Here is a 14,187-nt window from a genome sequence, read left to right as displayed (position 1 = left end):
AGACCCGAAAATGGCCATCATTGATTTTTTTAATTGTTGTGCTGTTTCTGCTATTGGTAGTATTTTGCCTTTTATCGCTTTGAGTCTAAAAAAAAACGCATTACAAATAAAGTTTATTATTATCATTTCAATCTAACGCCCTATTTTCTAAATCTGTTCTCAAAAGTTCAAAATCAATTCTGTATTCAAATTAGATTGTGAAAACATGGGCTTGCTTATTTTAATGGTGTTTTCTTAGCGTTTTTTTTTTATGTCTGGCTTCAGGACGCTGTTCAAATTCCTGCCATACTATAAATTGATACCTTGTTAGTGATATTTGTTATGGACATGATACAATTTTATTTCCCTTCTGTTGGAAATGCCTTAGCTGGACTAATACTGTGAGCAAGTACTCACATGACAATATGGTGTGCTGGTTTCCTTTCGCCTTCCCCTTCCTCATTGCATAGCTTTAGTGTGTGTAAACAGGAACACTAGCTCTTCTTCTCTCTCACGTTTCACTTCTCTTCTGCGGCTTGAATGTTTTATAGGCCCCTCCATAGTCCTTGGACAGCCATATAAACCCTTTTGAAATGCGCTCTCTCTCACTCTTGAAAACACAAAGATAGGGAATGGAATCCACCCACAAACACCTGGGATGGGGCGCTTGATTTGGGGGTTTGAAGGTTTCTCAGCCTGACGCCTCTTTTTCTTGGGCACAGGTTGTGCTTCCACTGCAGTGCGTTTGATAACATTTCTTCCAAACTCTCATACATCAAAGGAGACACTTCTTTCTCCCCTGCTCTCTTCTTTGCCGCATTTCTTCTCTCTGTATGTTATCACTCAGTCGTTTCTTTTGATCTGTCAATATCAGCTCTTATGAACTGAGCTTTATCTCTTAAAACTGTATAGGCGTGATAGTTTGGACTTAGTGTATAGCATTGTTATTAGGGCTGCTTTATGTTGGAAAAATCTAGCATTGAATATATTTTGGGACGTGGAAAGAATTCTTTATTTGGAAAGATTTTATAATGTTAGATTGATTGGGATTCTGCAGTGTGAATGCATCTCTATAAAATCTAATAAGCAATATATAAACTTTTTGGGGTCCCCCTACACAGTGCGTTTCTGTATTTTCATGCATAACAATCAATAAATACAATCAAGAAAAAGATACAATTGAAATAAAGTGTTTCATCATTTTCCGAGTCTAACAATATTCAAGTACAGTAACCGGATGATAAAAATAAAAATAATTCATTAAAAGTTAATCATTGTAAAAGTCTCAAATGGTACAATTGCGTATGCTTGAATGCTTTTAAGGTCATTATACAATTACAGGCATCAAAAACACATGCAAATGATGAATTTTAATACAAACTCAACATTGCAATATCCTGCGATTGTTACTATTGGGAGTGATCACATTGCGATATCGATGCTGAAACGATTTATTGTGCAGCCCTAATTTGGCGTGTGGCGGTATAAAATTCTGACGGCATGATAACCTTGGATAAAAATATAACGGTTTCACGGTATCACGGTGTTGTGGTCACTGCTCTAACATATATTCTTTTTAAATGTCTGAGTAAAAAACAAAAGCTTTTTTCCCCTTTGAACACAATATATTTTATTTGTTGAAAGATTTATGATATTTTGGAGCAGTAAACACATCAGGCTATATAATTTGATAATTAAATGATTAAATTTAATTATTAAATTTCATTAGTTGTCTTAATTAGTTTTTATCAGTCTGTTATTAGTTAGTTTTATTAGTTCTTCATTAGTTTAAAAAAAACACAGATTTTTTTACTATTTAAAATGGCATCTTTTCTGCTGGAGATACTGTTGTACTAAAAAAACTACAAAAAAAAAAAAGTAAATAAAAAATCTTACACATACCTTAGGAACGGTTTTACAGAAAATTTGGGCGGTTATAAAACCTTGACTTTTCCAAACCGTGGTATACCTTAAAAACGGTTGTCGTCCCATGTCTAGCCCTAATTGTTAATTTTATCATGGCGTCATGTTATAACACTAAATCATTTCCATATGGAATAAGTGATATTATTGATATTGGAATTTGTGCGGGGTGATTTGACAATATATTTTGTGGCAGCAATCTAAAATATGTTGATATGTTGTGTTTCTTAAAATGCATGCAGTGTCATAAACATTCATAACATTGAAAACATAATGCACTGGTTTCATAAACGAGTCTTAGACCACCGGTGCCCAAACTTTTTCTTATGAAGGGCCAAAAACCAAACTTGATTGAGGCTAGTGGGCTGGAGGTAAATATAGTTGACATGGATAATTTCCTAATTTATTTAACAATATTTAAAAATAACTAGAAAACATTGCTTTGTATTAACTAATACAGTATTTTTTTTTACATTTTATAATGAACTTATTACAGTAAAACAAAACAATCCAATTTATAACAGAATTACCATAGTTTTTGCCTTGATTTGCTCACCGATGTCTTCTGCGTAGTCATCTATGTGTGACAGTATTTATATTTTAAACTGATTTATTTACAACATTTAATTAAAACATTTAATTTCAGTTTGCTTTGTTGTAGCTAAAAGGGTTACATCAAATTGGAAATGACGATCTCTGTGTTAAAAGCAATTGCCCCAATCCTCGCCATCATTCTCACTCTCCTCTCAGATAGGATGGTGGGCCAAGTTTAAAGTTACAATGAGGCAACTTTGGCCCACAGGGCCTGCTTTGGGCATCCCTGGCTTAGACTAAAGGGCTGTTCCCACAAAAAAAGTGAAACTTTTTATGTGTTTAGCTAGATTTATGTGAGCTGAAATAAAGTGGATTTTATTTTTTTAGATGCTGCCATTGCCATGCCGTCTAAACACAAATACAAGAGTCTATGGGAATGATGTCATGTGCCTGCATGGTGTTTGTTTTGGGAGGTGTAGATTAAAGGCAACTGTGAACAGACAACAATGGCAATGTACATGGTAGTGCTGTTGTTGTTCAAGTGATTTACTTCAATTACAATCAACAATGTAGACACATCTTACACACTCAGCAAATTCTACATGCAGACCAAGCAAATAATAGCACGTCGTCAGTTCCTTACAGGTATTATTTACTAACAAGGCGACAGAGCCAAATACTGGCCTGGCATATGTAGTACAGCGTTTTTGGGCTGTTTCGTGAATGTGGAAGTGCAGATTGTTTTGAAAATGTTGCTGTCTAAACATGAAAGTACTTTTTTAATGCAAGGGGAAAAACTTTTTTTGGCTACATTGTTGTCTTGTAAACAAAGCTTAAGCCAGGATTCGGCCATAGTTCAAATAGGACATTTAATAGTTTGTAAATGTGCCTTTAAAAACCATTGCTGTTGCTCAAAGCCACTGAGACATTTAAGATCAGTCTGTGCACAATTCTCTCTGTTGAAACGGCTCACACTTAAGCCCGGCAAGATGAAAACTACAGTTTGTTAACTTAATTTTTTTTTTTTCTGGTACATTTTCAAAAAGTGGGTCACTGAATGTGTTATCGTTGGATAACATCAATCTCCAGATGAGTCTTCTTGCTTGTGTCCATTTCTAATGGGTCTTGATTGTCATACACCCTGCCATTATAACAAGTAAGGAAATGGGGACATGTTCATTTATTTTGTCAAGCTACAATCTTGAAGCGTTATTATAAATAGCACAGTGTACTTTTAGTGATTTGCATTTTACTTGCGGACTAGGCTTAAACCAGGTTTGTGAAACCGAGGATTCACATTAAAAAGAGTCAAGTGACAAACAATTAACAGAAGTCAATGTACTACTTGAATTTATTTCTCTTTCATTATTTATTGACCTTAAATATTTGTCATTAGCACTTTCATAAGCACGTTTAGTTATGTCTTTAGTGAGAAATTGCATTGCAATATGTCAAACTATGCAAAAAAAGTGATTTAATGATTTTTATCAGCAAACAAAAGACCAAAAATACTCTTAACTTGTTTTAATCTGCCTGTGAATTATGTTGACTTCCTTGAGAAGACAATCACAGTTTTTCTGTTTTAAGGCATGTGATTGGCTGTTTGTTACTCGTGTCAACCCATCATGTGTGCACATTCCATCAACTCAGCATAAAAGCCATTGTTAACAGAGAAACTTGATGGTCAGCTTTGTGGTACCAATAAAGCCTGATTGCGTTTGTTTAGTTTGTCAACTCGAAACAAATCCTGTAATTCTGAGTTTGTTCAGCCAGCATAATGGTACATGACCTAATTGTTTTAGAGCATCAAACATCAAATATGGAAGGTACAATTATTTATCGGGACTTTCAATTGGTCAGTTACTTTGAAATATTGAAACAATGCAAATGGACTTATTTCTGAAGGCTGTTTTGTATTACTTTCTATGTCCAAAAATTATGTTTAAATGATGTAAAAAAAATCCATTTGTATTGAAATATATGATCTAAATAAATTCTGTGAGGCAACAAAATAAGAATGTTGGTGTGGTATTAATTATTATAATGTTGGTAACATTGGCATGAAAATTATATTATTAATTACTCACCCTCATGACATTCCAACCCCCCTCCCAGAGACATTCCTTTGACTTTGGTATACAAATTGGGTTGATCTAACCCTTTTAAAAACAACACTATTGTTTTTTTTGGTTGTTTTTCTTTACATTGTTGATCTAGTGAAAGTAAGTTGTAATCTGTAAATAAGCTGTGTGTGGATGCTGATGGCAAGAAAGACAGAAGATTCACTGGTGTGGGCAGATGTGCGTAGGGTCATCAACACTGGAAGGGGGATGGTTTGGGCAGCAGTTGTTTTGATCGCTTGTGCTGAGGGCTGAGTAATGCATTATCCAGCACAAGGTTTTTAACTTACTGTTCAGCTGCAGATTTGTTTTTTCAGTTGCAGAGATGTGTTCTGCTTAAATATCGTTTGATTAAAAATTGTTTTAGCTATTGACGATGGCTAGAACTCAATTGCATTTAGAGTTCTCTTAAATCAGCTGCTAGCTTTTTGTCCTGGTGGACCATCTCTCCAAGATTTCATTCGCTATCGCTGCTTTTAGGATCACGTTTGCTCAGGTTTACATGGGGCCATTTACTAAATTGAAGAGCACTTCCTGCGGGCTCTTCTTGTGATGCGTGGGGGGTGGGGAAGCGTGGCTCGGCTGAATCTCAATGACTGGGCCCTTTAGCAGCACTGTCCTTTTGATGGGGCAGCTGCAGCCATTCAATCGGCCTATTTACATTGAAATGCAGGGACAGGAAGGGAGGGAGGGCTGAGGCCTGTGCGTGACTGAAAAGCATACCTAACCAAAAGACCAAAGAGAAGAGGTCCACTGCGGGGCTCTGACACCTCTTTGTTTTCGGCAGCCCTGGTGGCTAGTGCGTTGCACAAAAGCTTTAAGCACCCTACTTTGACCATTGCGGTCATTTCCACTACTCAGCTTTTTACATTTCTCTCACACCGTGTCTGTCTGGCCATCGGCACCTTTGAAATGGTGGCTGAAAGACGCAGTGAAATTTCTTTTAAAGAAGCAGTTTGTTTAACTAAATTGGTCCTTTTCATTATTTATTCACCTGCGAGTTTTTGCTGAATCGCTCTGTTGGGGTTTTGTTTGTTAAAAATACAAGAGGAAGTTTAACAAAGAACATTTGTGCAGCTATAAATGTAAAGTGTAAAATAACTGAACAAAACGGTGAGAAAGACGTCTAAACAATGCTTCTGAAGATGTGTTACTTATATATTGAAAGCAAATCGTTATTCACTAAAAGACATCCCTTGCTTTAGCCCCTTTTTACACATACAGACCCTAATTTTCCGGAAAGGGGTCGTGTATAAACAGGCCCTTTTTGAAAATACTGGTAAAATTGTTCCGGCAATTTCCCGTAATTTGCCGGACCGCTGCTCTGTGTGAACACAGAAGGAAAATTGACGGAAAGAGCGCGTTCACGTTTAGAATGCGCTGATGTGAGACGTCTAATCCAGCCAATCAAAACACTCGGATGCATTCACATCTGCGCTGTTTATGAAAGTAAAAGCCATTGAATACTTTTCCAGACACATTTAGCTGCTTGTTGTTAGTCAGATAACGTTTCTGTGTTTCTTCTTAATGCCAACTGTGTAAAAGATTATCTATAAAATGCTTTTGAGCACGTGAAGTGCAGGAGTGCTCCGGTGAGCACCAGTGCACACATTACGTACATCTCGACAAGCGAATGTGTTCCTCCATATGTTTACATTAAAGTTGTTCTCAACTCATATTAACCGTCATCACTCTATGAAAGGGGCTTTTGACTATCTAAGCTACAACAAGTTAAATGCTTTGCGAAAGATCACAATTGCTTCCTTTTGTGTTGTAAAGTGACCAGCTGCTTAGAATATTTATAAAAAATAATGATATTTCAGATATGCAGCCTGTTGTGAGAGTCAACCTAGATTTTTAGGGTGCACTCACACTATGCTAACCGAACCGTGCTCAGGCATGTTTCCCGATTTGTTTGAGAAGTGTCAGTGCTCTGAATTGGGCTCAGATGCGGTTCAGTTGACCGGCTCTGGCCTGGTTGGAAGGTGTGCCAGAGCGCAGTTCGGTTAGGCTTTGGTGTGGGACACTTGTAGTGTAAGAGCACACCTGAGCATGAAACTGAAGATGAAACTGTGACTTTTAAGGTTTTTTTCACATGGATTTATTAATCATTCTTACTTTTCAATGAACACGAACTGTCATAGTTTATTAAAGACGCAAACCTCTCACTGCACGAAAGCTACACCTTCAGCAAGCCTTCTAATACCTGCAGCACAAGGACTTTATGAACATTAATGCGCATCAAAAGGGCTGGATCTGTTCAGCGAAATATTTGACTGCATGCCACTGCATCACAAATGACTAAAACAATATAACTAAGCAATCTCCATTGTGCTGAGTGAAAGTGCTTCTCTTCCTGTTAACTGAACAGTCGCGTCATCGATGATGTAAGCATGCTCAGGTTCGGTAGGTAAGGATGCAGTGTGAGTGCAGGCCATCAGGGTAGAGAGGAGGGGGACAACCATGCTTCGGCACAGTTCAAGGCAGCCTGAATAATCAGGGCCTTAATCTGGTTACTGGCTGAAGGCTGTCATGTGACGTCACTAGACATAATAAAGTAAACATGTAAATAGAAACTTGACCACTTTAGTCACTGTATATTGCAGCTTGTACAATAAAATTAATTGTAATCTGCGAAATGCATCCAGAATTTCCTCTTTGTTTTGGCCAGGAATTTTCACTTCGCTGCACACCTAGTTTGTGGGTCTCTCAGGATGATGCGACTGGGATGATCATTTGATTGGGATGATTCTGCATGGAAGTGCATCTGCATAAAGTATAATATACAGTCTTCGAGGAAAGATAAATGCAATAAAGAAATGATCCAAATAAACAGTGATATTTTTTTTTTTGTTTGAGGAGTTTAACAGTATTCAGAGACAGTTATTGAATAATCAGATGTAAAACAATCCTGCATAAGTAATTCAATAAAATTGACAATTATTAAAGTGACGATATCTTGGGCCCGAATGCTTCTAAAATCCTCATACAGTCACAGGCTTCAAAAACACATGCAAATGATGAATTATAATCCAGACCCAACATTGCATATCCTGTGACGTCACTATTGTGAATAATCATGTTGCGATATTGTTCCTGAAGTGATATATTGTGTAGCCTTCAAAGACTATAGACATATAAAGACGGTTCACTGGAATTACTAACAATTAGTAAAAGTGAAACGCTCAGTATGGCTGATACTGTCTCGCCTTCCATTTGAAAAAGCCAATTAGTCAGCCTTTATAGTCACACTCTTCTTTGGTGGAGGGGTCTGTAGAGATTTGCTTGTCCTAATATGGCATTAATATCATTAAGTGCAATATATCTTGGTGCAATATATCGTGTGACAAACAATAGATGTTGTGACAGGCCTATGCAGCTCAGGTGTGTTGATGCAAGCTTTACTCAAACTGAAAGTGCATATGTTTTTTTAAAATATATTCCTTAACCATTGTGTTATTGAGATGTAAATGGGTGATTTTTTTTTTTTTTTTTTTTTTTTTTTTTTTTTTTTTTTTTTTATTATTTGTTTTTAATTATTATAATTTTTTTTTGCGTTTTGTCAGAAAAACTGGGATTAGTAACATTCTTCAGGACATTTTTTTTCAGACACACTATAACTACACTGTATTTTGTTCATTATGCATGATTTAAACCCCTAAAATTGAAGATTATGTTTCTGCCATAATGACAGCTGTTTGTGTTGCTTTTCATTGAACTACAGCTCTTTTGCTGCTACATCTGAAAGCACATGAAAGTACCATATTAGTAGCATGTTTTTACTCCGAACTCACTTTATAACTTCAGTGTGCAGACATGGGTACTGACAGTCCCCAAGTGATACTCAAACATCTGTAATTTTGGCCTTTGAGTTGATAGATAAAACATTTGCATAGCACACTATACTCACTTTATACTTTCAGTTGAGTGTTTGAAATGAATCTTTATGTGAGATGATTTTGTAAACTTGTTTATTCAGCAAACTCTACAGGGATATCTTCTGGGTTTCTTCTTTGACGCCTTGGAGTTTTGCCTTTGGATAGAGGTTTACTACTGATCACAGAACTATGCTTCACTGACAAGATGCTCAAGATAATCGTAACGTTTGCTAAATTGAAGAAAGTTTAAATTTGACTTGGCAAATCTATAAATAAGACCTACTAGATGTGTATAGGCCTATGGTTAGGGCTGCACGGTTAATTGGAATAAAATGTAAATTGCAAAAAGCTGCAATTGTCATGCACATCTTGTTCAGGAAATGCAGCTCTGTGATCAGTAGTAAATATTCTCCGAAAGCCAGAGGGCACTCCTCTGCGGAAACTGTAAATATGTTGCGAATATGAGATGAATCAAACAGAGCAGAGGATTTAACTACTTTTTTTTTTTTTTTTTTGATTCAATGTGACTAATAAATGCGACTACAAAGTCATCTCACAGAACGATTTATTTGAAAACACTCAACTGGAGTTTTGAGGTCTTTAGGATGAGACATGTTATTACATGTGGCATTTTCATGAGCATTCAGATCCGTAGCAGCTTAGAGCCATAATTAACTGAAGTAATGCAAACAGCTGTCAAATCGCAAAATAATTCTATTTGATATCAGGATTGTGCTGAATAAATTGTCTGCAATTTTGTTCAATTGTTTGTGTGTGGCTTGGGTGAACTATGGCTCTGTGATGTCGAAGAACTGCTCCATCTGAAAGTAGATGCTGGAGATTTACTGATTACAGAGCTGGTTTTACTGCCAAAATGTGCATGAGAATCTCTCTACCTAGTGCTGCACGATATTGAAAAATTTAAACATCACAACATTTTTTCATTTTGCAATATATATTGCTATATGATTGCAATTTCACCAAATTACTTAATATCTTTATTTGGAAAAAAATTATCATGTTAGATTGGGATGATTCTGCAATAGGAGTGCATCTCCATAAGCAGTCAATAAACTTTTTGGGGTCCCCTGATACACGTTTGTTGTGGTCTGTGCTATTTGCAGTGCGTTTCTGTATTTGCATGTGTTGTATTTTCACACATAACAATCTATAAATGCAATCAAGAAAAAGATACAATTGAAATAAAGTGTTTCATGGTTTTCAGAGTCTAACAGTATTCAAGTACAAAAAACTGAATGATAAAATAATTCAATAAAATTAATCATAGTTAAGGTCAAAAATGGTGAAAAGAAATGTTATACCTGAATGCTTTTAAAATAATTATACGAACACAGACATTAAAAACACATGGAAATGATGAATTATAATACAAACTTAACATTGCTTGAGTTGCATTGACTACTGTGAATATCGATGCTGAAACGATGTATTGTGCAGCCCTATCCCTACCTATGGTATTTATAATGACTGCACATGATATTGCAGAAATCCTTTTTTGTTGTGTAACGGCTGAGGTATTTTTCCATTGCTCTGTGTGAAAGACAGGTTTGGTAAGGTTGTCATTCTAAACCCTGAGGGCCCTTTGCTGCTGGTTTGCAGCAATAGTCAGAGATTGTTTTGAAGCACTTGTGTGTCTTTTTGGTGCAGCAGCATACAGCCAGTCTGTGGTTTCAGTATCAGTATGCTGCTGTGCCCATCTGCTGTCTTGACAGCCGTTGAGTGAGCTTCAGACTTGAACACTCAGCCTAATGTTGCTACTACATGTTTCAAGGAATAGTTCACCTGAAAATAGTCATGACCAAGTTGTACATAAGAGATGCAGAATAGGACACCCAAGACTGACACACGCATATTTATTGAAAGGAGAAGAAAAACCTATTTGTAAGAATATTTTGACGATAAAACATATTTTAATAGAGTGTGTATTTTTAAATGATACTAGAGAACGTTTTTATTCAGGAAATATTTTAATAATATTTAATATTTAATAATATTTATAATATATTTATAATAAGTCAAATGTTTGAGAAGGTGCCTTCTGGAGCAATTTTGGAATATTTACCTTTAATCAAATTAAAAGATTGTATATGACTGTTTTCAGTGTTGTTGCTACTTGTATGTTTTTTGTTGCTTTTTTACAATGTATGTTTAAGAAGCTGATATGATTAAATGATTATAAATTGTATATTTAGTATATGTTTTTGCCATGAATATAGCCAATGCAGCTGATATGGCATTAAAACTAACTAACTAAAACTAAACTAACTAACTACCTAAATAATCAAATAAATAAGAATAGTTGACCTGAAAATTAATATAACCTTTTCAACCTTGCGATGCTTCAAAAAATTGTATTATTATTTTTTTTGTTACAAAAAACAGTGATCATGTAGATTGTGAATTCTGCTCTTTTCATAATTGTCCTAAAAATGTCCTAAAGTTGCTGTGCGTTGCTGAAAGATTCATCCTTGGCTAGTGTCTGTGTTTATTATTGTTACTTTATCATAATCTTTTAATTATTACACCACTCTCTTGAATGGTTTATTCTGATTGGTCAATCACGGCATTCCAAGATATGTTATTCCCAGATAACAACCCATTAAACTAATAACACAGGCTCGTTCATGTTTTACGAATCATCATGATCATTGTGTATTTGATTATGACTTGAACTTAGCGTTAATATATTTGAAGTGGACTAAATGGCAGCTTATCTTTCCAGATGTAAAAAAACAAGTGTTTTGATAGATGACAAACAAATTGTAGTCATTTAATATATATTTTCTTACATTACATTTTGACTACTACTACTACTAATAATAATAATAATAATAATAAAAATAATTATAAAAGTCAATATATATTTAAGTATAGAAATGTGTGTACTTAAGTTTTGCTTAAATCACTGAAAGCAAAAAGTGCAACTGATTGTGTTTAGTATTAATTAAAACTACATTTCATTTGTGTCCAATTAAGTCAAAATACAGTGTTCATATACTATTTGGTAGGGATGCTCTGATCGATCGGCTGGATATCAGTATCGGCCAATAATCACATTTTATGACTCGATCGGTACTCTTCAATCTGGCCGATCTCATCTAATATATGCATCAAATATAGCCTACGCTCCAAACTTTTTTCTTCATTGAGACATGTTGAATTCTTCTTCCATCATTTGCAGTGTTTCTAAATTGTGGTGTTAGTCATTTCAAACCATTTTTTTTAAACATGTTTATCTATTATTTTTTTGTAAACCATGACATTCCATGTCCCAAAAGCCAGTTTCTGTGCCTGAAGATCGGGTTGTCGTGGTCCTAACCACCGACCACCACCCGTTCCACAATGCACTGGCCCCTTACGGCTCCCCCTGCAGGTGGTGGGCCTGCTGGAGAATGGTCCCACGTCGCTCTTTTGGGCTAAACCCGGCCGGGTTCTGCTAAACCCAGCCACCAGGCACTCTCATATGAGCCCCAACCTCAGGCCTGGCTTCATAATTTATATAGACAGAATTTCAAGCGCAGCCTTGGGCTGGAGGGGGTTCGGTCGGGGATCACAGGATTTCATCTCTGTTTTTCACAGACAATGTTGTTCTGTTGCCGTCATTGAACATGGACCTTCAGCATGCACTGGGGCGGTTTGCTGCTGAGTGTGACATGGTTGGGATGAGAATCAGCACCTCCAGGTCCGAGGCCATGATGCTTCACCGGAAAAAGGTGGTTTGCCATCTCCAGGTTGGAGGAAATACCTTACCCCAGGTGGAGGAGTTCAAGTGTCTTGGGGTTTTGTTCACGAATGAGGAAAGGATGGAGCGTGAGATTGATGGATTGGTGCAGCAGTAATGCGATCGATGTACCGGTCTGTTGTGGTAAAAAAGGAGCTGAAGCGAAAGGCAAAGCTCTCAATTTACCGGTCAAACTATGTTCCTACTTTCACCTCTGGTCATGAGATTTTGGTTATGACCGAAAGGACAAGATCTCGGATACAAGTGGCTGAAATGAGATTCCTTCACAGGGTGGCAGGGCGCACCCTTATGGATAGGGTGAGGAGCTCTGACACCCGGGAGAACCTCGAAGTAAAGCCACTGCTCCTCCACATCGAGAGAAGTCAGCTGAGGTGGCTCGGGCATCTGTTTTGGATTCCTCCTGGACGCCTACCTAGGGAGATGTTCCAGGCATGTCCCACTGGGAGGAGGCCTCAGGAAAGACCCAGGACATACTGGAGGGACTAGGTCTCTCGGCTGGCATGGGAACGCCTCTGCACCCTCCGTAGGAGTTGGATGAAGTGTCTTAGGAGAGGGTTCTCTCCTAGGACTGCTGCCTCCGCAACCCGGCCACGGAAAAGCGATAGGAAATGAATGAATAAATTAATAAATTTTCTGTAAACCCACATCTGACCATTACAAGTCATTAGGCATTATAAATCTTGAAGCATTAGAATCGGTACTCTGTATTAGCCTATCACCATGACAAGGAATCGGTACTTGGTATCGGCTGCAAAAATCCTGATCTGAGCATCCCTAATATTAAGTACTTTGTAGAAGTTAAAGTAGTAAACCTCTTTTTCACACTGGCAATTTGTTTAACTGCTGTTTTGGTTCAAAGAACACATTATTATATCAAACTTTACAGAATGTTTCAAAATATTTTTTTTAAATAAAATTTTTCATAAATTTTTACATAAAGGAATTACCTAGTTGACTCTATACTTTTAACATTCTAATTTTGATATCATTATATTTATAAAAAATAGAATGAGCTTAAGTGAGTGTTATAAGTGTTCAGACTGAATGTGACCCATTTGGGGAAAAAAAAACCCACATTTGATAGTTAACCATTGTAAAAATCGTAAAATTTATCAGTGCCTATTCTAGAAGTGTTTCCTGATGGTGTGTCTCTGAGGTATGCAGAATGCTGGACATCCCAGGCATGCACACACTCTCTTAGACGCACTAATCTTAGAGCAGCCTGAATTCTCTGCTCTACTACTGTAACTACATTACACTCAGACTGAAGGCCTCACGCTTCTACTCATTTCCCAAACAAAAGTTACTATCAGGCTGCATTTTACGATTATTCAAACAGTTTTCTGAACATCACCAGACAATTAAACATGCTAATGTGTGCAAGAAAAAACATTATTCAATACTTGGAATTAAATTGGTGATAGACCAATATATCAGTCAGTCAGGGAACTGGTTTTAGAGACTATTGCCATCAATGGCAATTTGAGTAATTACTAGAAATGATTATGATGAAATGATGAGTCTGCTGTTTGTTTTCTGTTGTGACTTTAGTTAAGGCTGGGCAATTTGGCCTAAAATCAAAATCTCCATTAATTGAACAGTTCAACTTGATTATGATTAATAAACAATTATTTTATTTATTTATTTAGTTTGCCCTCATAGTTTACTGACAGGGTTTGTACAGTAAATATGCTCACATATTAGTGCAAGATTTTTAAATGTAGTGTGCATTTCTTGATTTTAAAATAATAATTGAAGAAAACACTGTCTACTATCTTTGATTATTTATTGAACATCAACGCTCAACAACTAAAATTAAAACACACATTGCCTAAAACGCGCCTCTGCAATGCCCAGCCTCGTCACCGCTACTAAACCGACCAATCACAAAGCTTGTGAGTGTTGTTGTGACGTGTAGTTACTTTTTTTGAGAGGTGCGCAGGTATGCGAAGGCTTTGTTGGACTATGCGTGTGCTTGGCAGAAGTATAA

The 14,187-nt window shown here is 36.6% G+C and overlaps 1 protein-coding gene across 2 annotated transcripts in view; it reads left to right on the top strand.

Annotated features, from left to right (window-relative positions):
- The window catches only part of ankrd11 (ankyrin repeat domain 11), a 204,685-nt gene that overhangs the window by 8,961 nt on the left and 181,537 nt on the right, over positions 1–14,187 (top strand). The gene's annotated exons all lie outside the window — the stretch shown is intronic.

Source organism: Danio aesculapii, chromosome 7 (assembly GCF_903798145.1).
Source record: "Danio aesculapii chromosome 7, fDanAes4.1, whole genome shotgun sequence".
In the NCBI taxonomy this organism is placed as follows: domain Eukaryota; kingdom Metazoa; phylum Chordata; class Actinopteri; order Cypriniformes; family Danionidae; genus Danio; species Danio aesculapii.
Note: the sequence above shows the minus strand (reverse complement) of the source record. Positions and strands in the feature narration are given on the sequence as shown.